The sequence below is a fragment of the Electrophorus electricus genome, chromosome 13 (genome assembly GCF_041902795.1).
Source record: "Electrophorus electricus isolate QZ-2024a chromosome 13, ASM4190279v1, whole genome shotgun sequence".
NCBI classification, from domain to species: Eukaryota; Metazoa; Chordata; class Actinopteri; order Gymnotiformes; family Gymnotidae; genus Electrophorus; species Electrophorus electricus.
The window spans coordinates 20324391-20351108 of NC_137509.1; the positions used below are offsets into that span (position 1 = coordinate 20324391).

The 26718-nt window shown below is 36.5% G+C and overlaps 26 pseudogenes; all 26 read left to right on the top strand.

Moving 5' to 3' along the window:
• The first annotated feature begins 301 nt into the window (after positions 1-301).
• LOC145646494 (5S ribosomal RNA) lies at positions 302-420 on the top strand (annotated as a pseudogene).
• Positions 421-1525: 1105 nt separating this feature from the next.
• Positions 1526-1644, top strand: LOC145646495 (5S ribosomal RNA; annotated as a pseudogene).
• Positions 1645-3188: 1544 nt separating this feature from the next.
• LOC145646496 (5S ribosomal RNA) lies at positions 3189-3307 on the top strand (annotated as a pseudogene).
• A 1549-nt stretch (positions 3308-4856) lies between these two features.
• Positions 4857-4975, top strand: LOC145650081 (5S ribosomal RNA; annotated as a pseudogene).
• Positions 4976-7155: 2180 nt separating this feature from the next.
• On the top strand, positions 7156-7274 carry LOC145649144 (5S ribosomal RNA; annotated as a pseudogene).
• A 576-nt stretch (positions 7275-7850) lies between these two features.
• LOC145648939 (5S ribosomal RNA) lies at positions 7851-7969 on the top strand (annotated as a pseudogene).
• Positions 7970-8759: 790 nt separating this feature from the next.
• On the top strand, positions 8760-8878 carry LOC145648940 (5S ribosomal RNA; annotated as a pseudogene).
• Positions 8879-10106: 1228 nt separating this feature from the next.
• LOC145648264 (5S ribosomal RNA) lies at positions 10107-10225 on the top strand (annotated as a pseudogene).
• Positions 10226-10577: 352 nt separating this feature from the next.
• On the top strand, positions 10578-10696 carry LOC145650678 (5S ribosomal RNA; annotated as a pseudogene).
• Positions 10697-11252: 556 nt separating this feature from the next.
• LOC145648137 (5S ribosomal RNA) lies at positions 11253-11371 on the top strand (annotated as a pseudogene).
• A 1105-nt stretch (positions 11372-12476) lies between these two features.
• Positions 12477-12595, top strand: LOC145647497 (5S ribosomal RNA; annotated as a pseudogene).
• Positions 12596-13700: 1105 nt separating this feature from the next.
• Positions 13701-13819, top strand: LOC145646497 (5S ribosomal RNA; annotated as a pseudogene).
• A 666-nt stretch (positions 13820-14485) lies between these two features.
• Positions 14486-14604, top strand: LOC145646498 (5S ribosomal RNA; annotated as a pseudogene).
• Positions 14605-15270: 666 nt separating this feature from the next.
• Positions 15271-15389, top strand: LOC145646500 (5S ribosomal RNA; annotated as a pseudogene).
• Positions 15390-16055: 666 nt separating this feature from the next.
• On the top strand, positions 16056-16174 carry LOC145647498 (5S ribosomal RNA; annotated as a pseudogene).
• Positions 16175-16840: 666 nt separating this feature from the next.
• LOC145646501 (5S ribosomal RNA) lies at positions 16841-16959 on the top strand (annotated as a pseudogene).
• A 790-nt stretch (positions 16960-17749) lies between these two features.
• On the top strand, positions 17750-17868 carry LOC145648265 (5S ribosomal RNA; annotated as a pseudogene).
• A 352-nt stretch (positions 17869-18220) lies between these two features.
• On the top strand, positions 18221-18339 carry LOC145650680 (5S ribosomal RNA; annotated as a pseudogene).
• A 556-nt stretch (positions 18340-18895) lies between these two features.
• LOC145648138 (5S ribosomal RNA) lies at positions 18896-19014 on the top strand (annotated as a pseudogene).
• A 1106-nt stretch (positions 19015-20120) lies between these two features.
• Positions 20121-20239, top strand: LOC145647499 (5S ribosomal RNA; annotated as a pseudogene).
• Positions 20240-21344: 1105 nt separating this feature from the next.
• On the top strand, positions 21345-21463 carry LOC145646502 (5S ribosomal RNA; annotated as a pseudogene).
• A 666-nt stretch (positions 21464-22129) lies between these two features.
• LOC145646503 (5S ribosomal RNA) lies at positions 22130-22248 on the top strand (annotated as a pseudogene).
• Positions 22249-23352: 1104 nt separating this feature from the next.
• LOC145646504 (5S ribosomal RNA) lies at positions 23353-23471 on the top strand (annotated as a pseudogene).
• Positions 23472-24575: 1104 nt separating this feature from the next.
• Positions 24576-24694, top strand: LOC145646506 (5S ribosomal RNA; annotated as a pseudogene).
• A 666-nt stretch (positions 24695-25360) lies between these two features.
• Positions 25361-25479, top strand: LOC145646507 (5S ribosomal RNA; annotated as a pseudogene).
• A 790-nt stretch (positions 25480-26269) lies between these two features.
• Positions 26270-26388, top strand: LOC145647024 (5S ribosomal RNA; annotated as a pseudogene).
• Positions 26389-26718: the final 330 nt, after the last annotated feature.

The window sequence follows — 26718 nt, forward strand, 5'->3', positions numbered from 1 at the left end:
ACAAGCTTGTATGTGAAGTGTACAGATTAAATAGAAATATTTTAGTACCAGGGAATAGCAGGTGCTGTAAGATTGTTTGCATCCCTTTAATTTATGTTCAATCTATCATGTTCAAATTTGAAGTGCAGTGAATAATTAGTGCCTCAGTATACCAGCTCCGTATTGTAAGCTTTTATTGCATCATTTAATTACATTCAAGATAACATTCTAGAATGTCAAGTGCAGGGATTAATAAAAAAAATTGTCAGATTGGTCTTTGATCATATTTGCTATGATTAGGCAATTTGAGTAAGTGTTTAAGGCTTACGGCCACACCAGCTTGAGAACGCCCAATCTCATCTGACCTTGGAAGCTAAGCAAGTTTGGGCCTGAATAGTACTGAGGTGGGACCCTACCTAGGAATACCAGGTGCTGTAAGCTTTTCTTGCATCACTTTAATTTACTTTCAAGCTGACATGCTCAAATGTGAAGTGCAGTGATTAATAAAAAAAACTATCTGTTAGCACCTCGGAATAGCAGATGCTGTAAGTTTTTTTTGCATCACTTTCATTTACTCTCCAACTCACATGCCTGAATGTGAAGTGCAGTGATTCCTCAAAAATCTATCTGTTAGCACCTTGGACTACGAGATGCTGTAAGCTTCTCTTGCATCACTTTAATTTACTTTCAAGATGACATGCTAGGATGTGAAGTGCAGTGATTAATTAAAAAAACTATCTGTTAGCACCTGGGAATAGCAAATGCTGTAAGTTTTTGTTGCATCACTTTACTTTAATCTGCAACTGACAAGCTTGTATGTGAAGTGTACAGATTAAATAGAAATATTTTAGTACCAGGGAATAGCAGGTGCTGTAAGATTGTATTGCATCCCTTTAATTTATGTTCAAGCTATCATGTTCAAATTTGAAGTGCAGTGAATAATTAACTCAAACTATCTGTTAGCACCTGGGAATAGCAGATGCTGTAAGTTTTTTTTGCATCACTTTCATTTACTCTCCAACTCACATGCCTGAATGTGAAGTGCAGTGATTCATCAAAAAACTATATGTTAGCACATTGGACTACGAGATGCTGTAAGCTTCTCTTGCATCACTTTAATTTACTGTCAAGATGACATGCTAGGATGTGAAATGCAGTGATTAATTAAAAAAACTATCTGTTAGCACCTGGGAATAGCAGATGCTGTAAGTTTTTGTTGCATCACTTTACTTTAATCTGCAACTGACAAGCTTGTATGTGAAGTGTACAGATTAAATAGAAATATTTTAGTACCAGGGAATAGCAGGTGCTGTAAGATTGTTTGCATCCCTTTAATTTATGTTCAATCTATCATGTTCAAATTTGAAGTGCAGTGAATAATTAGTGCCTCAGTATACCAGCTCCGTATTGTAAGCTTTTATTGCATCATTTAATTACATTCAAGATAACATTCTAGAATGTCAAGTGCAGGGATTAATAAAAAAAATTGTCAGATTGGTCTTTGATCATATTTGCTATGATTAGGCAATTTGAGTAAGTGTTTAAGGCTTACGGCCACACCAGCTTGAGAACGCCCAATCTCATCTGACCTTGGAAGCTAAGCAAGTTTGGGCCTGAATAGTACTGAGGTGGGACCCTACCTAGGAATACCAGGTGCTGTAAGCTTTTCTTGCATCACTTTAATTTACTTTCAAGCTGACATGCTCAAATGTGAAGTGCAGTGATTAATAAAAAAAACTATCTGTTAGCACCTGGGAATAGCAGATGCTGTAAGTTTTTTTTGCATCACTTTCATTTACTCTCCAACTCACATGCCTGAATGTGAAGTGCAGTGATTCCTCAAAAATCTATCTGTTAGCACCTTGGACTACGAGATGCTGTAAGCTTCTCTTGCATCACTTTAATTTACTTTCAAGATGACATGCTAGGATGTGAAGTGCAGTGATTAATTAAAAAAACTATCTGTTAGCACCTGGGAATAGCAAATGCTGTAAGTTTTTGTTGCATCACTTTACTTTAATCGGCAACTGACAAGCTTGTATGTGAAGTGTACAGATTAAATAGAAATATTTTAGTACCAGGGAATAGCAGGTGCTGTAAGATTGTATTGCATCCCTTTAATTTATGTTCAAGCTATCATGTTCAAATTTGAAGTGCAGTCAATAATTAACTCAAACTATCTGTTAGCACCTGGGAATAGCAGATGCTGTAAGTTTTTTTTGCATCACTTTCATTTACTCTCCAACTCACATGCCTGAATGTGAAGTGCAGTGATTCCTCAAAAATCTATCTATTAGCACCTTGGACTACGAGATGCTGTAAGCTTCTCTTGCATCACTTTAATTTACTTTCAAGATGACATGCTAGGATGTGAAGTGCAGTGATTAATTAAAAAAACTATCTGTTAGCACCTGGGAATAGCAAATGCTGTAAGTTTTTGTTGCATCACTTTACTTTAATCTGCAACTGACAAGCTTGTATGTGAAGTGTACAGATTAAATAGAAATATTTTAGTACCAGGGAATAGCAGGTGCTGTAAGATTGTATTGCATCCCTTTAATTTATGTTCAAGCTATCATGTTCAAATTTGAAGTGCAGTGAATAATTAACTCAAACTATCTGTTAGCACCTGGGAATAGCAGATGCTGTAAGTTTTTTTTGCATCACTTTCATTTACTCTCCAACTCACATGCCTGAATGTGAAGTGCAGTGATTCATCAAAAAACTATATGTTAGCACATTGGACTACGAGATGCTGTAAGCTTCTCTTGCATCACTTTAATTTACTGTCAAGATGACATGCTAGGATGTGAAATGCAGTGATTAATTAAAAAAACTATCTGTTAGCACCTGGGAATAGCAGATGCTGTAAGTTTTTGTTGCATCACTTTACTTTAATCTGCAACTGACAAGCTTGTATGTGAAGTGTACAGATTAAATAGAAATATTTTAGTACCAGGGAATAGCAGGTGCTGTAAGATTGTTTGCATCCCTTTAATTTATGTTCAATCTATCATGTTCAAATTTGAAGTGCAGTGAATAATTAGTGCCTCAGTATACCAGCTCCGTATTGTAAGCTTTTATTGCATCATTTAATTACATTCAAGATAACATTCTAGAATGTCAAGTGCAGGGATTAATAAAAAAAATTGTCAGATTGGTCTTTGATCATATTTGCTATGATTAGGCAATTTGAGTAAGTGTTTAAGGCTTACGGCCACACCAGCTTGAGAACGCCCAATCTCATCTGACCTTGGAAGCTAAGCAAGTTTGGGCCTGAATAGTACTGAGGTGGGACCCTACCTAGGAATACCAGGTGCTGTAAGCTTTTCTTGCATCACTTTAATTTACTTTCAAGCTGACATGCTCAAATGTGAAGTGCAGTGATTAATAAAAAAAACTATCTGTTAGCACCTGGGAATAGCAGATGCTGTAAGTTTTTTTTGCATCACTTTCATTTACTCTCCAACTCACATGCCTGAATGTGAAGTGCAGTGATTCCTCAAAAATCTATCTGTTAGCACCTTGGACTACGAGATGCTGTAAGCTTCTCTTGCATCACTTTAATTTACTTTCAAGATGACATGCTAGGATGTGAAGTGCAGTGATTAATTAAAAAAACTATCTGTTAGCACCTGGGAATAGCAAATGCTGTAAGTTTTTGTTGCATCACTTTACTTTAATCTGCAACTGACAAGCTTGTATGTGATGTGAAGTGTACAGATTAAATAGAAATATTTTAGTACCAGGGAATAGCAGGTGCTGTAAGATTGTATTGCATCCCTTTAATTTATGTTCAAGCTATCATGTTCAAATTTGAAGTGCAGTGAATAATTAACTCAAACTATCTGTTAGCACCTGGGAATAGCAGATGCTGTAAGTTTTTTTTGCATCACTTTCATTTACTCTCCAACTCACATGCCTGAATGTGAAGTGCAGTGATTCATCAAAAAACTATATGTTAGCACATTGGACTACGAGATGCTGTAAGCTTCTCTTGCATCACTTTAATTTACTGTCAAGATGACATGCTAGGATGTGAAATGCAGTGATTAATTAAAAAAACTATCTGTTAGCACCTGGGAATAGCAGATGCTGTAAGTTTTTGTTGCATCACTTTACTTTAATCTGCAACTGACAAGCTTGTATGTGAAGTGTACAGATTAAATAGAAATATTTTAGTACCAGGGAATAGCAGGTGCTGTAAGATTGTATTGCATCCCTTTAATTTATGTTCAAGCTATCATGTTCAAATTTGAAGTGCAATGAATAATTAACTCAAACTATCTGTTAGCACCTGGGAATAGCAGATGCTGTAAGTTTTTTTTGCATCACTTTCATTTACTCTCCAACTCACATGCCTGAATGTGAAGTGCAGTGATTCATCAAAAAACTATATGTTAGCACATTGGACTACGAGATGCTGTAAGCTTCTCTTGCATCACTTTAATTTACTGTCAAGATGACATGCTAGGATGTGAAATGCAGTGATTAATTAAAAAAACTATCTGTTAGCACCTGGGAATAGCAGATGCTGTAAGTTTTTGTTGCATCACTTTACTTTAATCTGCAACTGACAAGCTTGTATGTGAAGTGTACAGATTAAATAGAAATATTTTAGTACCAGGGAATAGCAGGTGCTGTAAGATTGTTTGCATCCCTTTAATTTATGTTCAAGCTATCATGTTCAAATTTGAAGTGCAGTGAATAATTAGTGCCTCCGTATACCAGCTCCGTATTGTAAGCTTTTATTGCATCATTTAATTACATTCAAGATAACATTCTAGAATGTCAAGTGCAGGGATTAATAAAAAAAATTGTCAGATTGGTCTTTGATCATATTTGCTATGATTAGGCAATTTGAGTAAGTGTTTAAGGCTTACGGCCACACCAGCTTAAGAACGCCCAATCTCATCTGACCTTGGAAGCTAAGCAAGTTTGGGCCTGAATAGTACTGAGGTGGGACCCTACCTAGGAATACCAGGTGCTGTAAGATTGTATTGCATCCCTTTAATTTATGTTCAAGCTATCATGTTCAAATTTGAAGTGCAATGAATAATTAACTCAAACTATCTGTTAGCACCTGGGAATAGCAGATGCTGTAAGTTTTTTTTGCATCACTTTCATTTACTCTCCAACTCACATGCCTGAATGTGAAGTGCAGTGATTCCTCAAAAATCTATCTGTTAGCACCTTGGACTACGAGATGCTGTAAGCTTCTCTTGCATCACTTTAATTTACTTTCAAGATGACATGCTAGGATGTGAAGTGCAGTGATTAATTAAAAAAACTATCTGTTAGCACCTGGGAATAGCAAATGCTGTAAGTTTTTGTTGCATCACTTTACTTTAATCTGCAACTGACAAGCTTGTATGTGAAGTGTACAGATTAAATAGAAATATTTTAGTACCAGGGAATAGCAGGTGCTGTAAGATTGTATTGCATCCCTTTAATTTATGTTCAAGCTATCATGTTCAAATTTGAAGTGCAGTGAATAATTAACTCAAACTATCTGTTAGCACCTGGGAATAGCAGATGCTGTAAGTTTTTTTTGCATCACTTTCATTTACTCTCCAACTCACATGCCTGAATGTGAAGTGCAGTGATTCCTCAAAAATCTATCTGTTAGCACCTTGGACTACGAGATGCTGTAAGCTTCTCTTGCATCACTTTAATTTACTTTCAAGCTGACATGCTCAAATGTGAAGTGCAGTGATTAATAAAAAAAACTATCTGTTAGCACCTGGGAATAGCAGGTGCTGTAAGATTGTATTGCATCCCTTTAATTTATGTTCAAGCTATCATGTTCAAATTTGAAGTGCAGTGAATAATTAACTCAAACTATCTGTTAGCACCTGGGAATAGCAGATGCTGTAAGTTTTTTTTGCATCACTTTCATTTACTCTCCAACTCACATGCCTGAATGTGAAGTGCAGTGATTCCTCAAAAATCTATCTGTTAGTACCTTGGACTACGAGATGCTGTAAGCTTCTCTTGCATCACTTTAATTTACTTTCAAGATGACATGCTAGGATGTGAAGTGCAGTGATTAATTATAAAAACTATCTGTTAGCACCTGGGAATAGCAAATGCTGTAAGTTTTTGTTGCATCACTTTACTTTAATCTGCAACTGACAAGCTTGTATGTGAAGTGTACAGATTAAATAGAAATATTTTAGTACCAGGGAATAGCAGGTGCTGTAAGATTGTTTGCATCCCTTTAATTTATGTTCAAGCTATCATGTTCAAATTTGAAGTGCAGTGAATAATTAGTGCCTCAGTATACCAGCTCCGTATTGTAAGCTTTTATTGCATCATTTAATTACATTCAAGATAACATTCTAGAATGTCAAGTGCAGGGATTAATAAAAAAAATTGTCAGATTGGTCTTTGATCATATTTGCTATGATTAGGCAATTAGAGTAAGTGTTTAAGGCTTACGGCCACACCAGCTTGACCTGAATAGTACTGAGGTGGGACCCTACCTAGGAATACCAGGTGCTGTAAGCTTTTCTTGCATCACTTTAATTTACTTTCAAGCTGACATGCTCAAATGTGAAGTGCAGTGATTAATAAAAAAAACTATCTGTTAGCAACTGGGAATAGCAGATGCTGTAAGTTTTTTTTGCATCACTTTCATTTACTCTCCAACTCACATGCCTGAATGTGAAGTGCAGTGATTCCTCAAAAATCTATCTGTTAGCACCTTGGACTACGAGATGCTGTAAGCTTCTCTTGCATCACTTTAATTTACTTTCAAGATGACATGCTAGGATGTGAAGTGCAGTGATTAATTAAAAAAACTATCTGTTAGCACCTGGGAATAGCAGATGCTGTAAGTTTTTGTTGCATCACTTTACTTTAATCTGCAACTGACAAGCTTGTATGTGAAGTGTACAGATTAAATAGAAATATTTTAGTACCAGGGAATAGCAGGTGCTGTAAGATTGTTTGCATCCCTTTAATTTATGTTCAAGCTATCATGTTCAAATTTGAAGTGCAGTGAATAATTAGTGCCTCCGTATACCAGCTCCGTATTGTAAGCTTTTATTGCATCATTTAATTACATTCAAGATAACATTCTAGAATGTCAAGTGCAGGGATTAATAAAAAAAATTGTCAGATTGGTCTTTGATCATATTTGCTATGATTAGGGAATTTGAGTAAGTGTTTAAGGCTTACGGCCACACCAGCTTGAGAACGCCCAATCTCATCTGACCTTGGAAGCTAAGCAAGTTTGGGCCTGAATATTACTGAGGTGGGACCCTACCTAGGAATACCAGGTGCTGTAAGCTTTCCTTGCATCACTTTAATTTACTTTCAAGCTGACATGCTCAAATGTGAAGTGCAGTGATTAATAAAAAAAAACTATCTGTTAGCACCTGGGAATAGCCGATGCTGTAAGTTTTTTTTGCATCACTTTCATTTACTCTCCAACTCACATGCCTGAATGTGAAGTGCAGTTATTCATCAAAAATCTATCAGTTAGCACCTTGGACTACGAGATGCTGTTAAGCTTCTCTTGCATCCCTTTAATTTATGTTCAAGCTATCATGTTCAAATTTGAAGTGCAGTGAATAATTAACTCAAACTATCTGTTAGCACCTGGGAATAGCAGATGCTGTAAGTTTTTTTTGCATCACTTTCATTTACTCTCCAACTCACATGCCTGAATGTGAAGTGCAGTGATTCATCAAAAAACTGTCTGTTAGTGCCTCCGTATACCAGATGTTGTAAGCTTTTATTGCATCATTTAATTTACATTCAAGATAACATTCTAGAATGTCAAGTGCAGGGATTAATAAAAAAAATTGTCAGATTGGTCTTTGATCATATTTGCTATTATTAGGCAATTTGAGTAAGTGTTTAAGGCTTACTGCCACACCAGCTTGAGAACGCCCAATCTCATCTGACCTTGGAAGCTAAACAAGTTTGGGCCTGGATAGTACTGAGGTGGGACCCTACCTAGGAATACCAGGTGCTGTAAGCTTTTCTTGCATCACTTTAATTTACTTTCAAGCTGACATGCTCAAATGTGAAGTGCAGTGATTAATAAAAAAAACTATCTGTTAGCACCTGGGAATAGCAGATGCTGTAAGTTTTTTTTGCATCACTTTCATTTACTCTCCAACTCACATGCCTGAATGTGAAGTGCAGTTATTCATCAAAAACTATCTGTTAGCACCTTGGACTACGAGATGCTGTAAGCTTCTCTTGAATCACTTTAATTTACTGTCAAGATGACATGCTAGGATGTGAAATGCAGTGATTAATTAAAAAAACTATCTGTTAGCACCTGGGAATAGCAGATGCTGTAAGTTTTTGTTGCATCACTTTACTTTAATCTGCAACTGACAAGCTTGTATGTGAAGTGTACAGATTAAATAGAAATATTTTAGTACCAGGGAATAGCAGGTGCTGTAAGATTGTATTGCATCCCTTTAATTTATGTTCAAGCTATCATGTTCAAATTTGAAGTGCAGTGAATAATTAACTCAAACTATCTGTTAGCACCTGGGAATAGCAGATGCTGTAAGTTTTTTTTGCATCACTTTCATTTACTCTCCAACTCACATGCCTGAATGTGAAGTGCAGTGATTCATCAAAAAACTGTCTGTTAGTGCCTCCGTATACCAGATGTTGTAAGCTTTTATTGCATCATTTAATTTACATTCAAGATAACATTCTAGAATGTCAAGTGCAGGGATTAATAAAAAAAATTGTCAGATTGGTCTTTGATCATATTTGCTATTATTAGGCAATTTGAGTAAGTGTTTAAAGCTTACTGCCACACCAGCTTGAGAACGCCCAATCTCATCTGACCTTGGAAGCTAAACAAGTTTGGGCCTGGATAGTACTGAGGTGGGACCCTACCTAGGAATACCAGGTGCTGTAAGCTTTTCTTGCATCACTTTAATTTACTTTCAAGCTGACATGCTCAAATGTGAAGTGCAGTGATTAATAAAAAAAACTATCTGTTAGCACCTGGGAATAGCAGATGCTGTAAGTTTTTTTTGCATCACTTTCATTTACTCTCCAACTCACATGCCTGAATGTGAAGTGCAGTTATTCATCAAAAACTATCTGTTAGCACCTTGGACTACGAGATGCTGTAAGCTTCTCTTGAATCACTTTAATTTACTGTCAAGATGACATGCTAGGATGTGAAATGCAGTGATTAATTAAAAAAACTATCTGTTAGCACCTGGGAATAGCAGATGCTGTAAGTTTTTGTTGCATCACTTTACTCTAATCTGCAACTGACAAGCTTGTATGTGAAGTGTACAGATTAAATAGAAATCTTTTAGTACCAGGGAATAGCAGGTGCTGTAAGACTGTATTCCATCCCTTTAATTTATGTTCAAGCTATCATGTTCAAATTTGAAGTGCAGTGAATAATTAACTCAAACTATCTGTTAGCACCTGGGAATAGCAGATGCTGTAAGTTTTTTTTGCATCACTTTCATTTACTCTCCAACTCACATGCCTGAATGTGAAGTGCAGTGATTCCTCAAAAATCTATCTGTTAGCACCTTGGACTACGAGATGCTGTAAGCTTCTCTTGCATCACTTTAATTTACTTTCAAGATGACATGCTAGGATGTGAAGTGCAGTGATTAATTAAAAAAACTATCTGTTAGCACCTGGGAATAGCAGATGCTGTAAGTTTTTGTTGCATCACTTTACTTTAATCTGCAACTGACAAGCTTGTATGTGAAGTGTACAGATTAAATAGAAATATTTTAGTACCAGGGAATAGCAGGTGCTGTAAGATTGTTTGCATCCCTTTAATTTATTTTCAAGCTATCATGTTCAAATTTGAAGTGCAGTGAATAATTAACTCAAACTATCTGTTAGCACCTGGGAATAGCAGATTTTGTAAGTTTTTTTTGCATCACTTTCATTTACTCTCCAACTCACATGCCTGAATGTGAAGTGCAGTGATTCATCAAAAAACTGTCTGTTAGTGCCTCCGTATACAAGATGTTGTAAGCTTTTATTGCATCATTTAATTTACATTCAAGATAACATTCTAGAACGTCAAGTGCAGGGATTAATAAAAAAAATTGTCAGATTGGTCTTTGATCATATTTGCTATGATTAGGCAATTTGAGTAAGCGTTTAAGGCTTACGGCCACACCAGCTTGAGAACGCCCAATCTCATCTGATCTTGGAAGCTAAGCAAGTTTGAGCCTGGATAGTACTGAGGTGGGACCCTACCTAGGAATACCAGGTGCTGTAAGCTTTTCTTGCATCACTTTAATTTACTTTCAAGCTGACATGCTCAAATGTGAAGTGCAGTGATTAATATAAAAAACTATCTGTTAGCACCTGGGAATAGCAGATGCTGTAAGTTTTTTTTGCATCACTTTCATTTACTCTCCAACTCACATGCCTGAATGTGAAGTGCAGTGATTCATCAAAAAACTGTCTGTTAGTGCCTCCGTATACCAGATGTTGTAAGCTTTTATTGCATCATTTAATTTACATTCAAGATAACATTCTAGAATGTCAAGTACAGGGATTAATAAAAAAAATTGTCAGATTGGTCTTTGATCATATTTGCTATGATTAGGCAATTTGAGTAAGTGTTTGAGGCTTACGGCCACACCAGTTTGAGCACGCCCAATCTCATCTGACCTTGGAAGCTAAGCAAGTTTGGGCCTGGATACTACTGAGGTGGGACCTTACCTAGGAATACCAGGTGCTGTAAGCTTTTCTTGCATCACTTTAATTTACTTTCAAGCTGACATGCTCAAATGTGAAGTGCAGTGATTAATAAAAAAAACTATCTGTTAGCACATTGGACTACGAGATGCTGTAAGCTTCTCTTGCATCACTTTAATTTACTGTCAAGATGACATGCTAGGATGTGAAATGCAGTGATTAATTAAAAAAACTATCTGTTAGCACCTGGGAATAGCAGATGCTGTAAGTTTTTGTTGCATCACTTTACTTTAATCTGCAACTGACAAGCTTGTATGTGAAGTGTACAGATTAAATAGAAATATTTTAGTACCAGGGAATAGCAGGTGCTGTAAGATTGTTTGCATCCCTTTAATTTATGTTCAAGCTATCATGTTCAAATTTGAAGTGCAGTGAATAATTAGTGCCTCCGTATACCAGCTCCGTATTGTAAGCTTTTATTGCATCATTTAATTACATTCAAGATAACATTCTAGAATGTCAATTGCAGGGATTAATAAAAAAAATTGTCAGATTGGTCTTTGATCATATTTGCTATGATTAGGCAATTTGAGTAAGTGTTTAAGTCTTACGGCCACACCAGCTTGAGAACGCCCAATCTCATCTGACCTTGGAAGCTAAGCAAGTTTGGGCCTGAATAGTACTGAGGTGGGACCCTACCTAGGAATACCAGGTGCTGTAAGCTTTTCTTGCATCACTTTAATTTACTTTCAAGCTGACATGCTCAAATGTGAAGTGCAGTGATTAATAAAAAAAACTATCTGTTAGCACCTGGGAATAGCAGATGCTGTAAGTTTTTTTTGCATGACTTTCATTTACTCTCCAACTCACATGCCTGAATGTGAAGTGCAGTGATTCCTCAAAAATCTATCTGTTAGCACCTTGGACTACGAGATGCTGTAAGCTTCTCTTGCATCACTTTAATTTACTTTCAAGATGACATGCTAGGATGTGAAGTGCAGTGATTAATTAAAAAAACTATCTGTTAGCACCTGGGAATAGCAAATGCTGTAAGTTTTTGTTGCATCACTTTACTTTAATCTGCAACTGACAAGCTTGTATGTGAAGTGTACAGATTAAATAGAAATATTTTAGTACCAGGGAATAGCAGGTGCTGTAAGATTGTATTGCATCCCTTTAATTTATGTTCAAGCTATCATGTTCAAATTTGAAGTGCAGTGAATAATTAACTCAAACTATCTGTTAGCACCTGGGAATAGCAGATGCTGTAAGTTTTTTTTGCATCACTTTCATTTACTCTCCAACTCACATGCCTGAATGTGAAGTGTAGTGATTCATCAAAAAACTATATGTTAGCACATTGGACTACGAGATGCTGTAAGCTTCTCTTGCATCACTTTAATTTACTGTCAAGATGACATGCTAGGATGTGAAATGCAGTGATTAATTAAAAAAACTATCTGTTAGCACCTGGGAATAGCAGATGCTGTAAGTTTTTGTTGCATCACTTTACTTTAATCTGCAACTGACAAGCTTGTATGTGAAGTGTACAGATTAAATAGAAATATTTTAGTACCAGGGAATAGCAGGTGCTGTAAGATTGTTTGGATCCCTTTAATTTATGTTCAAGCTATCATGTTCAAATTTGAAGTGCAGTGAATAATTAGTGCCTCCGTATACCAGCTCCGTATTGTAAGCTTTTATTGCATCATTTAATTACATTCAAGATAACATTCTAGAATGTCAATTGCAGGGATTAATAAAAAAAATTGTCAGATTGGTCTTTGATCATATTTGCTATGATTAGGCAATTTGAGTAAGTGTTTAAGGCTTATGGCCACACCAGCTTGAGAACGCCCAATCTCATCTGACCTTGGAAGCTAAGCAAGTTTGGGCCTGAATAGTACTGAGGTGGGACCCTACCTAGGAATACCAGGTGCTGTAAGCTTTTCTTGCATCACTTTAATTTACTTTCAAGCTGACATGCTCAAATGTGAAGTGCAGTGATTAATAAAAAAAACTATCTGTTAGCACCTGGGAATAGCAGATGCTGTAAGTTTTTTTTGCATCACTTTCATTTACTCTCCAACTCACATGCCTGAATGTGAAGTGCAGTGATTCCTCAAAAATCTATCTGTTAGCACCTTGGACTACGAGATGCTGTAAGCTTCTCTTGCATCACTTTAATTTACTTTCAAGATGACATGCTAGGATGTGAAGTGCAGTGATTAATTAAAAAAACTATCTGTTAGCACCTGGGAATAGCAAATGCTGTAAGTTTTTGTTGCATCACTTTACTTTAATCTGCAACTGACAAGCTTGTATGTGAAGTGTACAGATTAAATAGAAATATTTTAGTACCAGGGAATAGCAGGTGCTGTAAGATTGTATTGCATCCCTTTAATTTATGTTCAAGCTATCATGTTCAAATTTGAAGTGCAGTGAATAATTAACTCAAACTATCTGTTAGCACCTGGGAATAGCAGATGCTGTAAGTTTTTTTTGCATCACTTTCATTTACTCTCCAACTCACATGCCTGAATGTGAAGTGCAGTGATTCCTCAAAAATCTATCTGTTAGTACCTTGGACTACGAGATGCTGTAAGCTTCTCTTGCATCACTTTAATTTACTTTCAAGATGACATGCTAGGATGTGAAGTGCAGTGATTAATTATAAAAACTATCTGTTAGCACCTGGGAATAGCAAATGCTGTAAGTTTTTGTTGCATCACTTTACTTTAATCTGCAACTGACAAGCTTGTATGTGAAGTGTACAGATTAAATAGAAATATTTTAGTACCAGGGAATAGCAGGTGCTGTAAGATTGTTTGCATCCCTTTAATTTATGTTCAAGCTATCATGTTCAAATTTGAAGTGCAGTGAATAATTAGTGCCTCAGTATACCAGCTCCGTATTGTAAGCTTTTATTGCATCATTTAATTACATTCAAGATAACATTCTAGAATGTCAAGTGCAGGGATTAATAAAAAAAATTGTCAGATTGGTCTTTGATCATATTTGCTATGATTAGGCAATTTGAGTAAGTGTTTAAGGCTTACGGCCACACCAGCTTGAGAACGCCCAATCTCATCTGACCTTGGAAGCTAAGCAAGTTTGGGCCTGAATAGTACTGAGGTGGGACCCTACCTAGGAATACCAGGTGCTGTAAGCTTTTCTTGCATCACTTTAATTTACTTTCAAGCTGACATGCTCAAATGTGAAGTGCAGTGATTAATAAAAAAAACTATCTGTTAGCACCTGGGAATAGCAGATGCTGTAAGTTTTTTTTGCATCACTTTCATTTACTCTCCAACTCACATGCCTGAATGTGAAGTGCAGTGATTCCTCAAAAATCTATCTGTTAGCACCTTGGACTACGAGATGCTGTAAGCTTCTCTTGCATCACTTTAATTTACTTTCAAGATGACATGCTAGGATGTGAAGTGCAGTGATTAATTAAAAAAACTATCTGTTAGCACCTGGGAATAGCAGATGCTGTAAGTTTTTGTTGCATCACTTTACTTTAATCTGCAACTGACAAGCTTGTATGTGAAGTGTACAGATTAAATAGAAATATTTTAGTACCAGGGAATAGCAGGTGCTGTAAGATTGTTTGCATCCCTTTAATTTATGTTCAAGCTATCATGTTCAAATTTGAAGTGCAGTGAATAATTAGTGCCTCCGTATACCAGCTCCGTATTGTAAGCTTTTATTGCATCATTTAATTACATTCAAGATAACATTCTAGAATGTCAAGTGCAGGGATTAATAAAAAAAATTGTCAGATTGGTCTTTGATCATATTTGCTATGATTAGGCAATTTGAGTAAGTGTTTAAGGCTTACGGCCACACCAGCTTGAGAACGCCCAATCTCATCTGACCTTGGAAGCTAAGCAAGTTTGGGCCTGAATAGTACTGAGGTGGGACCCTACCTAGGAATACCAGGTGCTGTAAGCTTTTCTTGCATCACTTTAATTTACTTTCAAGCTGACATGCTCAAATGTGAAGTGCAGTGATTAATAAAAAAAACTATCTGTTAGCACCTGGGAATAGCAGATGCTGTAAGTTTTTTTTGCATCACTTTCATTTACTCTCCAACTCACATGCCTGAATGTGAAGTGCAGTGATTCCTCAAAAATCTATCTGTTAGCACCTTGGACTACGAGATGCTGTAAGCTTCTCTTGCATCACTTTAATTTACTTTCAAGATGACATGCTAGGATGTGAAGTGCAGTGATTAATTAAAAAAACTATCTGTTAGCACCTGGGAATAGCAGATGCTGTAAGTTTTTGTTGCATCACTTTACTTTAATCTGCAACTGACAAGCTTGTATGTGAAGTGTACAGATTAAATAGAAATATTTTAGTACCAGGGAATAGCAGGTGCTGTAAGATTGTTTGCATCCCTTTAATTTATGTTCAAGCTATCATGTTCAAATTTGAAGTGCAGTGAATAATTAGTGCCTCCGTATACCAGCTCCGTATTGTAAGCTTTTATTGCATCATTTAATTACATTCAAGATAACATTCTAGAATGTCAAGTGCAGGGATTAATAAAAAAAATTGTCAGATTGGTCTTTGATCATATTTGCTATGATTAGGGAATTTGAGTAAGTGTTTAAGGCTTACGGCCACACCAGCTTGAGAACGCCCAATCTCATCTGACCTTGGAAGCTAAGCAAGTTTGGGCCTGAATAGTACTGAGGTGGGACCCTACCTAGGAATACCAGGTGCTGTAAGCTTTCCTTGCATCACTTTAATTTACTTTCAAGCTGACATGCTCAAATGTGAAGTGCAGTGATTAATAAAAAAAACTATCTGTTAGCACCTGGGAATAGCAGATGCTGTAAGTTTTTTTTGCATCACTTTCATTTACTCTCCAACTCACATGCCTGAATGTGAAGTGTAGTGATTCATCAAAAAACTATATGTTAGCACATTGGACTACGAGATGCTGTAAGCTTCTCTTGCATCACTTTAATTTACTGTCAAGATGACATGCTAGGATGTGAAATGCAGTGATTAATTAAAAAAACTATCTGTTAGCACCTGGGAATAGCAGATGCTGTAAGTTTTTGTTGCATCACTTTACTTTAATCTGCAACTGACAAGCTTGTATGTGAAGTGTACAGATTAAATAGAAATATTTTAGTACCAGGGAATAGCAGGTGCTGTAAGATTGTTTGGATCCCTTTAATTTATGTTCAAGCTATCAGGTTCAAATTTGAAGTGCAGTGAATAATTAGTGCCTCCGTATACCAGCTCCGTATTGTAAGCTTTTATTGCATCATTTAATTACATTCAAGATAACATTCTAGAATGTCAATTGCAGGGATTAATAAAAAAAATTGTCAGATTGGTCTTTGATCATATTTGCTATGATTAGGCAATTTGAGTAAGTGTTTAAGGCTTATGGCCACACCAGCTTGAGAACGCCCAATCTCATCTGACCTTGGAAGCTAAGCAAGTTTGGGCCTGAATAGTACTGAGGTGGGACCCTACCTAGGAATACCAGGTGCTGTAAGCTTTTCTTGCATCACTTTAATTTACTTTCAAGCTGACATGCTCAAATGTGAAGTGCAGTGATTAATAAAAAAAACTATCTGTTAGCACCTGGGAATAGCAGATGCTGTAAGTTTTTTTTGCATCACTTTCATTTACTCTCCAACTCACATGCCTGAATGTGAAGTGCAGTGATTCCTCAAAAATCTATCTGTTAGTACCTTGGACTACGAGATGCTGTAAGCTTCTCTTGCATCACTTTAATTTACTTTCAAGATGACATGCTAGGATGTGAAGTGCAGTGATTAATTATAAAAACTATCTGTTAGCACCTGGGAATAGCAAATGCTGTAAGTTTTTGTTGCATCACTTTACTTTAATCTGCAACTGACAAGCTTGTATGTGAAGTGTACAGATTAAATAGAAATATTTTAGTACCAGGGAATAGCAGGTGCTGTAAGATTGTTTGCATCCCTTTAATTTATGTTCAAGCTATCATGTTCAAATTTGAAGTGCAGTGAATAATTAGTGCCTCAGTATACCAGCTCCGTATTGTAAGCTTTTATTGCATCATTTAATTACATTCAAGATAACATTCTAGAATGTCAAGTGCAGGGATTAATAAAAAAAATTGTCAGATTGGTCTTTGATCATATTTGCTATGATTAGGCAATTTGAGTAAGTGTTTAAGGCTTACGGCCACACCAGCTTGAGAACGCCCAATCTCATCTGACCTTGGAAGCTAAGCAAGTTTGGGCCTGAATAGTACTGAGGTGGGACCCTACCTAGGAATACCAGGTGCTGTAAGCTTTCCTTGCATCACTTTAATTTACTTTCAAGCTGACATGCTCAAATGTGAAGTGCAGTGATTAATAAAAAAAACTATCTGTTAGCACCTGGGAATAGCAGATGCTGTAAGTTTTTTTTGCATCACTTTCATTTACTCTCCAACTCACATGCCTGAATGTGAAGTGCAGTGATTCCTCAAAAATCTATCTGTTAGCACCTTGGACTACGAGATGCTGTAAGCTTCTCTTGCATCACTTTAATTTACTTTCAAGATGACATGCTAGGATGTGAAGTGCAGTGATTAATTAAAAAAACTATCTGTTAGCACCTGGGAATAGCAGATGCTGTAAGTTTTTGTTGCATCACTTTACTTTAATCTGCAACTGACAAGCTTGTATGTGAAGTGTACAGATTAAATAGAAATATTTTAGTACCAGGGAATAGCAGGTGCTGTAAGATTGTTTGCATCCCTTTAATTTATTTTCAAGCTATCATGTTCAAATTTGAAGTGCAGTGAATAATTAACTCAAACTATCTGTTAGCACCTGGGAATAGCAGATTTTGTAAGTTTTTTTTGCATCACTTTCATTTACTCTCCAACTCACATGCCTGAATGTGAAGTGCAGTGATTCATCAAAAAACTGTCTGTTAGTGCCTCCGTATACAAGATGTTGTAAGCTTTTATTGCATCATTTAATTTACATTCAAGATAACATTCTAGAACGTCAAGTGCAGGGATTAATAAAAAAAATTGTCAGATTGGTCTTTGATCATATTTGCTATGATTAGGCAATTTGAGTAAGCGTTTAAGGCTTACGGCCACACCAGCTTGAGAACGCCCAATCTCATCTGATCTTGGAAGCTAAGCAAGTTTGAGCCTGGATAGTACTGAGGTGGGACCCTACCTAGGAATACCAGGTGCTGTAAGCTTTTCTTGCATCACTTTAATTTACTTTCAAGCTGACATGCTCAAATGTGAAGTGCAGTGATTAATATAAAAAACTATCTGTTAGCACCTGGGAATAGCAGATGCTGTAAGTTTTTTTTGCATCACTTTCATTTACTCTCCAACTCACATGCCTGAATGTGAAGTGCAGTGATTCATCAAAAAACTGTCTGTTAGTGCCTCCGTATACCAGATGTTGTAAGCTTTTATTGCATCATTTAATTTACATTCAAGATAACATTCTAGAATGTCAAGTACAGGGATTAATAAAAAAAATTGTCAGATTGGTCTTTGATCATATTTGCTATGATTAGGCAATTTGAGTAAGTGTTTGAGGCTTACGGCCACACCAGTTTGAGCACGCCCAATCTCATCTGACCTTGGAAGCTAAGCAAGTTTGGGCCTGGATACTACTGAGGTGGGACCTTACCTAGGAATACCAGGTGCTGTAAGCTTTTCTTGCATCACTTTAATTTACTTTCAAGCTGACATGCTCAAATGTGAAGTGCAGTGATTAATAAAAAAAACTATCTGTTAGCACATTGGACTACGAGATGCTGTAAGCTTCTCTTGCATCACTTTAATTTACTGTCAAGATGACATGCTAGGATGTGAAATGCAGTGATTAATTAAAAAAACTATCTGTTAGCACCTGGGAATAGCAGATGCTGTAAGTTTTTGTTGCATCACTTTACTTTAATCTGCAACTGACAAGCTTGTATGTGAAGTGTACAGATTAAATAGAAATATTTTAGTACCAGGGAATAGCAGGTGCTGTAAGATTGTTTGCATCCCTTTAATTTATGTTCAAGCTATCATGTTCAAATTTGAAGTGCAGTGAATAATTAGTGCCTCCGTATACCAGCTCCGTATTGTAAGCTTTTATTGCATCATTTAATTACATTCAAGATAACATTCTAGAATGTCAATTGCAGGGATTAATAAAAAAAATTGTCAGATTGGTCTTTGATCATATTTGCTATGATTAGGCAATTTGAGTAAGTGTTTAAGTCTTACGGCCACACCAGCTTGAGAACGCCCAATCTCATCTGACCTTGGAAGCTAAGCAAGTTTGGGCCTGAATAGTACTGAGGTGGGACCCTACCTAGGAATACCAGGTGCTGTAAGCTTTTCTTGCATCACTTTAATTTACTTTCAAGCTGACATGCTCAAATGTGAAGTGCAGTGATTAATAAAAAAAACTATCTGTTAGCACCTGGGAATAGCAGATGCTGTAAGTTTTTTTTGCATCACTTTCATTTACTCTCCAACTCACATGCCTGAATGTGAAGTGCAGTGATTCCTCAAAAATCTATCTGTTAGCACCTTGGACTACGAGATGCTGTAAGCTTCTCTTGCATCACTTTAATTTACTTTCAAGATGACATGCTAGGATGTGAAGTGCAGTGATTAATTAAAAAAACTATCTGTTAGCACCTGGGAATAGCAAATGCTGTAAGTTTTTGTTGCATCACTTTACTTTAATCTGCAACTGACAAGCTTGTATGTGAAGTGTACAGATTAAATAGAAATATTTTAGTACCAGGGAATAGCAGGTGCTGTAAGATTGTATTGCATCCCTTTAATTTATGTTCAAGCTATCATGTTCAAATTTGAAGTGCAGTGAATAATTAACTCAAACTATCTGTTAGCACCTGGGAATAGCAGATGCTGTAAGTTTTTTTTTGCATCACTTTCATTTACTCTCCAACTCACATGCCTGAATGTGAAGTGTAGTGATTCATCAAAAAACTATATGTTAGCACATTGGACTACGAGATGCTGTAAGCTTCTCTTGCATCACTTTAATTTACTGTCAAGATGACATGCTAGGATGTGAAATGCAGTGATTAATTAAAAAAACTATCTGTTAGCACCTGGGAATAGCAGATGCTGTAAGTTTTTGTTGCATCACTTTACTTTAATCTGCAACTGACAAGCTTGTATGTGAAGTGTACAGATTAAATAGAAATATTTTAGTACCAGGGAATAGCAGGTGCTGTAAGATTGTTTGGATCCCTTTAATTTATGTTCAAGCTATCATGTTCAAATTTGAAGTGCAGTGAATAATTAGTGCCTCCGTATACCAGCTCCGTATTGTAAGCTTTTATTGCATCATTTAATTACATTCAAGATAACATTCTAGAATGTCAATTGCAGGGATTAATAAAAAAAATTGTCAGATTGGTCTTTGATCATATTTGCTATGATTAGGCAATTTGAGTAAGTGTTTAAGGCTTATGGCCACACCAGCTTGAGAACGCCCAATCTCATCTGACCTTGGAAGCTAAGCAAGTTTGGGCCTGAATAGTACTGAGGTGGGACCCTACCTAGGAATACCAGGTGCTGTAAGCTTTTCTTGCATCACTTTAATTTACTTTCAAGCTGACATGCTCAAATGTGAAGTGCAGTGATTAATAAAAAAAACTATCTGTTAGCACCTGGGAATAGCAGATGCTGTAAGTTTTTTTTGCATCACTTTCATTTACTCTCCAACTCACATGCCTGAATGTGAAGTGCAGTGATTCCTCAAAAATCTATCTGTTAGCACCTTGGACTACGAGATGCTGTAAGCTTCTCTTGCATCACTTTAATTTACTTTCAAGATGACATGCTAGGATGTGAAGTGCAGTGATTAATTAAAAAAACTATCTGTTAGCACCTGGGAATAGCAAATGCTGTAAGTTTTTGTTGCATCACTTTACTTTAATCTGCAACTGACAAGCTTGTATGTGAAGTGTACAGATTAAATAGAAATATTTTAGTACCAGGGAATAGCAGGTGCTGTAAGATTGTATTGCATCCCTTTAATTTATGTTCAAGCTATCATGTTCAAATTTGAAGTGCAGTGAATAATTAACTCAAACTATCTGTTAGCACCTGGGAATAGCAGATGCTGTAAGTTTTTTTTGCATCACTTTCATTTACTCTCCAACTCACATGCCTGAATGTGAAGTGCAGTGATTCCTCAAAAATCTATCTGTTAGTACCTTGGACTACGAGATGCTGTAAGCTTCTCTTGCATCACTTTAATTTACTTTCAAGATGACATGCTAGGATGTGAAGTGCAGTGATTAATTATAAAAACTATCTGTTAGCACCTGGGAATAGCAAATGCTGTAAGTTTTTGTTGCATCACTTTACTTTAATCTGCAACTGACAAGCTTGTATGTGAAGTGTACAGATTAAATAGAAATATTTTAGTACCAGGGAATAGCAGGTGCTGTAAGATTGTTTGCATCCCTTTAATTTATGTTCAAGCTATCATGTTCAAATTTGAAGTGCAGTGAATAATTAGTGCCTCAGTATACCAGCTCCGTATTGTAAGCTTTTATTGCATCATTTAATTACATTCAAGATAACATTCTAGAATGTCAAGTGCAGGGATTAATAAAAAAAATTGTCAGATTGGTCTTTGATCATATTTGCTATGATTAGGCAATTTGAGTAAGTGTTTAAGGCTTACGGCCACACCAGCTTGAGAACGCCCAATCTCATCTGACCTTGGAAGCTAAGCAAGTTTGGGCCTGAATAGTACTGAGGTGGGACCCTACCTAGGAATACCAGGTGCTGTAAGCTTTTCTTGCATCACTTTAATTTACTTTCAAGCTGACATGCTCAAATGTGAAGTGCAGTGATTAATAAAAAAAACTATCTGTTAGCACCTGGGAATAGCAGATGCTGTAAGTTTTTTTTGCATCACTTTCATTTACTCTCCAACTCACATGCCTGAATGTGAAGTGCAGTGATTCCTCAAAAATCTATCTGTTAGCACCTTGGACTACGAGATGCTGTAAGCTTCTCTTGCATCACTTTAATTTACTTTCAAGATGACATGCTAGGATGTGAAGTGCAGTGATTAATTAAAAAAACTATCTGTTAGCACCTGGGAATAGCAGATGCTGTAAGTTTTTGTTGCATCACTTTACTTTAATCTGCAACTGACAAGCTTGTATGTGAAGTGTACAGATTAAATAGAAATATTTTAGTACCAGGGAATAGCAGGTGCTGTAAGATTGTTTGCATCCCTTTAATTTATGTTCAAGCTATCATGTTCAAATTTGAAGTGCAGTGAATAATTAGTGCCTCCGTATACCAGCTCCGTATTGTAAGCTTTTATTGCATCATTTAATTACATTCAAGATAACATTCTAGAATGTCAAGTGCAGGGATTAATAAAAAAAATTGTCAGATTGGTCTTTGATCATATTTGCTATGATTAGGCAATTTGAGTAAGTGTTTAAGGCTTACGGCCACACCAGCTTGAGAACGCCCAATCTCATCTGACCTTGGAAGCTAAGCAAGTTTGGGCCTGAATAGTACTGAGGTGGGACCCTACCTAGGAATACCAGGTGCTGTAAGCTTTCCTTGCATCACTTTAATTTACTTTCAAGCTGACATGCTCAAATGTGAAGTGCAGTGATTAATAAAAAAAACTATCTGTTAGCACCTGGGAATAGCAGATGCTGTAAGTTTTTTTTGCATCACTTTCATTTACTCTCCAACTCACATGCCTGAATGTGAAGTGCAGTGATTCCTCAAAAATCTATCTGTTAGCACCTTGGACTACGAGATGCTGTAAGCTTCTCTTGCATCACTTTAATTTACTGTCAAGATGACATGCTAGGATGTGAAATGCTGTGATTAATTAAAAAAACTATCTGTTAGCACCTGGGAATAGCAGATGCTGTAAGTTTTTGTTGCATCACTTTACTTTAATCTGCAACTGACAAGCTTGTATGTGAAGTGTACAGATTAAATAGAAATATTTTAGTACCAGGGAATAGCAGGTGCTGTAAGATTGTTTGCATCCCTTTAATTTATTTTCAAGCTATCATGTTCAAATTTGAAGTGCAGTGAATAATTAACTCAAACTATCTGTTAGCACCTGGGAATAGCAGATGCTGTAAGTTTTTTTTGCATCACTTTCATTTACTCTCCAACTCACATGCCTGAATGTGAAGTGCAGTGATTCCTCAAAAATCTATCTGTTAGCACCTTGGACTACGAGATGCTGTAAGCTTCTCTTGCATCACTTTAATTTACTTTCAAGATGACATGCTAGGATGTGAAGTGCAGTGATTAATTAAAAAAACTATCTGTTAGCACCTGGGAATAGCAGATGCTGTAAGTTTTTGTTGCATCACTTTACTTTAATCTGCAACTGACAAGCTTGTATGTGAAGTGTACAGATTAAATAGAAATATTTTAGTACCAGGGAATAGCAGGTGCTGTAAGATTGTTTGCATCCCTTTAATTTATGTTCAAGCTATCATGTTCAAATTTGAAGTGCAGTGAATAATTAGTGCCTCCGTATACCAGCTCCGTATTGTAAGCTTTTATTGCATCATTTAATTACATTCAAGATAACATTCTAGAATGTCAAGTGCAGGGATTAATAAAAAAAATTGTCAGATTGGTCTTTGATCATATTTGCTATGATTAGGCAATTTGAGTAAGTGTTTAAGGCTTACGGCCACACCAGCTTGAGAACGCCCAATCTCATCTGACCTTGGAAGCTAAGCAAGTTTGGGCCTGAATAGTACTGAGGTGGGACCCTACCTAGGAATACCAGGTGCTGTAAGCTTTCCTTGCATCACTTTAATTTACTTTCAAGCTGACATGCTCAAATGTGAAGTGCAGTGATTAATAAAAAAAACTATCTGTTAGCACCTGGGAATAGCAGATGCTGTAAGTTTTTTTTGCATCACTTTCATTTACTCTCCAACTCACATGCCTGAATGTGAAGTGCAGTGATTCCTCAAAAATCTATCTGTTAGCACCTTGGACTACGAGATGCTGTAAGCTTCTCTTGCATCACTTTAATTTACTGTCAAGATGACATGCTAGGATGTGAAATGCTGTGATTAATTAAAAAAACTATCTGTTAGCACCTGGGAATAGCAGATGCTGTAAGTTTTTGTTGCATCACTTTACTTTAATCTGCAACTGACAAGCTTGTATGTGAAGTGTACAGATTAAATAGAAATATTTTAGTACCAGGGAATAGCAGGTGCTGTAAGATTGTTTGCATCCCTTTAATTTATTTTCAAGCTATCATGTTCAAATTTGAAGTGCAGTGAATAATTAACTCAAACTATCTGTTAGCACCTGGGAATAGCAGATGCTGTAAGTTTTTTTTGCATCACTTTCATTTACTCTCCAACTCACATGCCTGAATGTGAAGTGCAGTGATTCCTCAAAAATCTATCTGTTAGCACCTTGGACTACGAGATGCTGTAAGCTTCTCTTGCATCACTTTAATTTACTTTCAAGATGACATGCTAGGATGTGAAGTGCAGTGATTAATTAAAAAAACTATCTGTTAGCACCTGGGAATAGCAAATGCTGTAAGTTTTTGTTGCATCACTTTACTTTAATCTGCAACTGACAAGCTTGTATGTGAAGTGTACAGATTAAATAGAAATATTTTAGTACCAGGGAATAGCAGGTGCTGTAAGATTGTTTGCATCCCTTTAATTTATGTTCAAGCTATCATGTTCAAATTTGAAGTGCAGTGAATAATTAGTGCCTCCGTATACCAGCTCCGTATTGTAAGCTTTTATTGCATCATTTAATTACATTCAAGATAACATTCTAGAATGTCAAGTGCAGGGATTAATAAAAAAAATTGTCAGATTGGTCTTTGATCATATTTGCTATGATTAGGCAATTTGAGTAAGTGTTTAAGGCTTACGGCCACACCAGCTTGAGAACGCCCAATCTCATCTGACCTTGGAAGCTAAGCAAGTTTGGGCCTGAATAGTACTGAGGTGGGACCCTACCTAGGAATACCAGGTGCTGTAAGCTTTTCTTGCATCACTTTAATTTACTTTCAAGCTGACATGCTCAAATGTGAAGTGCAGTGATTAATAAAAAAAACTATCTGTTAGCACCTGGGAATAGCAGATGCTGTAAGTTTTTTTTGCATCACTTTCATTTACTCTCCAACTCACATGCCTGAATGTGAAGTGCAGTGATTCCTTAAAAATCTATCTGTTAGCACCTTGGACTACGAGATGCTGTAAGCTTCTCTTGCATCACTTTAATTTACTTTCAAGATGACATGCTAGGATGTGAAGTGCAGTGATTAATTAAAAAAACTATCTGTTAGCACCTGGGAATAGCAGATGCTGTAAGTTTTTGTTGCATCACTTTACTTTAATCTGCAACTGACAAGCTTGTATGTGAAGTGTACAGATTAAATAGAAATATTTTAGTACCAGGGAATAGCAGGTGCTGTAAGATTGTTTGCATCCCTTTAATTTATGTTCAAGCTATCATGTTCAAATTTGAAGTGCAGTGAATAATTAGTGCCTCCGTATACCAGCTCCGTATTGTAAGCTTTTATTGCATCATTTAATTACATTCAAGATAACATTCTAGAATGTCAAGTGCAGGGATTAATAAAAAAAATTGTCAGATTGGTCTTTGATCATATTTGCTATGATTAGGCAATTTGAGTAAGTGTTTAAGGCTTACGGCCACACCAGCTTGAGAACGCCCAATCTCATCTGACCTTGGAAGCTAAGCAAGTTTGGGCCTGAATAGTACTGAGGTGGGACCCTACCTAGGAATACCAGGTGCTGTAAGCTTTTCTTGCATCACTTTAATTTACTTTCAAGCTGACATGCTCAAATGTGAAGTGCAGTGATTAATAAAAAAAACTATCTGTTAGCACCTGGGAATAGCAGATGCTGTAAGTTTTTTTTGCATCACTTTCATTTACTCTCCAACTCACATGCCTGAATGTGAAGTGCAGTGATTCCTCAAAAATCTATCTGTTAGCACCTTGGACTACGAGATGCTGTAAGCTTCTCTTGCATCACTTTAATTTACTTTCAAGATGGCATGCTAGGATGTGAAGTGCAGTGATTAATTAAAAAAACTATCTGTTAGCACCTGGGAATGGCAGATGCTGTAAGTTTTTGTTGCATCACTTTACTTTAATCTGCAACTGACAAGCTTGTATGTGAAGTGTACAGATTAAATAGAAATATTTTAGTACCAGGGAATAGCAGGTGCTGTAAGATTGTTTGCATCCCTTTAATTTATTTTCAAGCTATCATGTTCAAATTTGAAGTGCAGTGAATAATTAACTCAAACTATCTGTTAGCACCTGGGAATAGCAGATGATCTAAGTTTTTTTTGCATCACTTTCATTTACTCTCCAACTCACATGCCTGAATGTGAAGTGCAGTGATTCATCAAAAAACTGTCTGTTAGTGCCTCCGTATACAAGATGTTGTAAGCTTTTATTGCATCATTTAATTTACATTCAAGATAACATTCTAGAACGTCAAGTGCAGGGATTAATAAAAAAAATTGTCAGATTGGTCTTTGATCATATTTGCTATGATTAGGCAATTTGAGTAAGTGTTTAAGGCTTACAGCCACACCAGCTTGAGAACGCCCAATCTCATCTGACCTTGGAAGCTAAGCAAGTTTGGGCCTGAATAGTACTGAGGTGGGACCCTACCTAGGAATACCAGGTGCTGTAAGCTTTTCTTGCATCACTTTAATTTACTTTCAAGCTGACATGCTCAAATGTGAAGTGCAGTGATTAATAAAAAAAACTATCTGTTAGCACCTGGGAATAGCAGATGCTGTAAGTTTTTTTTGCATCACTTTCATTTACTCTCCAACTCACATGCCTGAATGTGAAGTGCAGTGATTCCTCAAAAATCTATCTGTTAGCACCTTGGACTACGAGATGCTGTAAGCTTCTCTTGCATCACTTTAATTTACTTTCAAGATGGCATGCTAGGATGTGAAGTGCAGTGATTAATTAAAAAAACTATCTGTTAGCACCTGGGAATGGCAGATGCTGTAAG